This window comes from Canis aureus, chromosome 13, assembly GCF_053574225.1.
Source record: "Canis aureus isolate CA01 chromosome 13, VMU_Caureus_v.1.0, whole genome shotgun sequence".
NCBI classification, from domain to species: domain Eukaryota; kingdom Metazoa; phylum Chordata; class Mammalia; order Carnivora; family Canidae; genus Canis; species Canis aureus.
The window spans coordinates 39,000,664-39,003,552 of record NC_135623.1 but is presented as its reverse complement, the minus strand read 5'-3'; positions in this window follow the sequence as shown (position 1 = coordinate 39,003,552).

The following is a 2,889-nucleotide window of genomic DNA, read 5'->3' as shown; positions in this document are numbered from 1 at the left end:
TTGACTCAGATGTCGCTCTAATTTTAAGGAATTCCATTTGGAAATGTCATGAATAATTCTCCAGAGATTGAAGTGGATATAAAGTCACCATTGTCACCAACAGCACATAACAAAAGCCTGGCACAGCAAGTATGTTTGAGAAGATTCTCACTGAATAGTTTGAAATGGTACTCCAGAAACTATTGGAACTATCACTGAGATCAACATTTGCTTCCCTGGTTCACTGAGAGGGTGGAGAAATATGGGCATTACAATTTTATATCAGGAGTTTCACACCCCTAAGTTGCCATCAGGACACTTTTTGGATGTTTTCTAGTTTAGGAGTTTCTAAGATTCAATCTTATGCTTTTCTATGCTAATGTCTTCTTCACTTCTTACCCTGTAGGTCTGCTTTATTAGGTAAAAAATCATTTTATAATAAATATTTTGTAATAAGCTCCTTACCTCTCTGGAATGAAATTAATAGATGACAAAACTACCAACAACGCAATTAAAAAAAAATCAATGTAATAACCTAATTTTGAAAATTTTAAGAAATACAAGGGAAGTAATTTTATCAAAATAATGTACAAAACCAGAGTAGAACATAAATGATTCCGTGTGATACCTGCATCTGAATGTCTTCGAAGATATTTAAAAGTTGAATGGGACAACTCTGTCCTGCATTTACGAGACACTTAGCCTCTATTGCTCTGACTCACTAAAGGCCTTACAACACTCATTTTTGATATAACTCAAAAATGCCCTCCAAAAAATTCTGAAATTACCCCTGGTATCCAGTACTACTCTTGTTGCTAACCATTACCTTTCCCATTTCTAAAAGGAAATTAAAACATAATTCCAACTGACAACAGTTTAGTTTATAATAAAACTATCAATAGTCCTTTCTATTGTTTTTATTATCACATCACCATTTAAAAAAATTCTATCAGTAATTCCCAGCTTTCCAAAATACAGAGACAATTATTTCTAAAAAATTACTTATTTGTTATTTTTTATATGAACATTTGACAGTGGTTTCAGGCACAAGAACAACGTAATATAAGTGCTGTTTTTTTAGGAAACGCTGAACTCTGTTATAAGACTTTGGGAGATTATATGTCTTGATGTACCATTACAAGTTACAGATATTTTTTGTTAAAGATTTTATTTTTAGGTAGTCTCTACAATCAATGCAGAGCTCAAACTCACAACCCCAAGAACAAGAGTCTCATACTGAGCCAGCCACGTGCCCGAAGTAACAGAGATTTTTAAAGGGCAAGAAGTCTTAAGTGGAGACATTAGTTTCTGTGAGAGTTTCCATGCAGTGGCCTCATTCTGTTTCCAGATAACCCTGATGGTAAGAGCACCAGAGCAGCCCACACATGAAGAAAAGTAATCCTGATAGAATGTAGAATCAGAAGATTCATAAAAAGAGACTTGTTCCAGGTGTCCAAGCAGTTGCTTTGCTTTATAACCTGACATAATGGAGCATAATGAGCAATTTTAAGATTGGGAGATGTGCATTGAAATTAAGACTGTTTTCAGACTCTGATTTGGTTATGATTGCAAAAAAGCAATTTCCTGTCTTCTAGTTTAGGTAGTTGAACTAATGTCTGTGTTTATATCCATATCTCTACCTGTATTTATAACTGTTTGTTTATTATTTTGTGGCAGCAAATGGGATATTTTAGTGCCTGAAATAAACAAAAACGACCAGCTTCAATCATGCAGCCTCCATATCCTTTCAAACAATATAGTTTTTTAACTGAAAGTTTGGTCAAAAGTCAGATGAAGTTTTTGAGTAAATTATGTACCCAGTTTTAGCCTTAGTTTTTGTATAAAATGATGCAATAGTAGTAACTCCTGCATAAATGTTATAGAACAGTAAGGATATACACATATAAAGTGCTTATTAGTTAATGCCTAATACAGGATAAACACTCAGTAAATATATCTTTTTAAGTTTTAAAATTCCAGTTAATTAAAATAGAGTGTAATGTTAGTTTCAGCTGTACAATATAGTGATGCAGCACTTCCATACAACACCCAGTGCTCATCAGAGCAAATACACTCTTTAATCCCCATCATCTATTTCTCCCATCCCCCCACCCCATAACCATCAGATTCTTCTCTATAGTTAGTCTGTTTCTTGATTTGCTTCTCAATCTCTTTTTTCTTTTGTTTATTTGTTTTATTTCTTAAATTCCACATATGAGTGGAATCATATAATATTTGTTTTCTCCGACATATTTTGCTTAGCATAATATTCTCTAGTTATATCCGTGTTGTTGGAAATGGCAAGATTCCATTCGTTTTTATGACTAATATTCCATTGTGTATATATGTATGTGTATATATATATATATATGTCTTCTTTTTATTTATTTATTTTTTATTCTTTTTATTTATTTTTATATATGTCTTTATCCATTCATCAATTGATGGACACTTGAGCTCTTTCCATAATTTGGCTATTGTAGGTGCTGCTGCTATAAACATCAGGTTGTATATATTCCCTTTGAATTAGTATTTTTTTTTCCTTTGGGCAAATACCTAATATTGTGATTGCTGGATCTTAGGGTAGATCTATTTTTAACTTTGTGGGGATCCTCATACTGTTTTCCAGAGTGGCTGCACCATTTTGCATTCCCCCCAAGAGGGTGAGAGGGTTCCCCTTTCTCCACATCTTCACCAACATCTATTGTTTTTTCTGTTGTTGACTTTAGCCATTCTTATAGGTGTGAGGTGATAGCTCACTGTAATTTTGATTTACATTTCCCTGGTGATAAGTGATGTTGAGCTCTTTTTCATGTTTCTGTTGGCCATCTGTAGGTCTTCTTTGGAAAAATATCTATTCATGTCTTCTGCCCACTTTTTAATTGGATTATTCATATTTTAGGTGTTAAA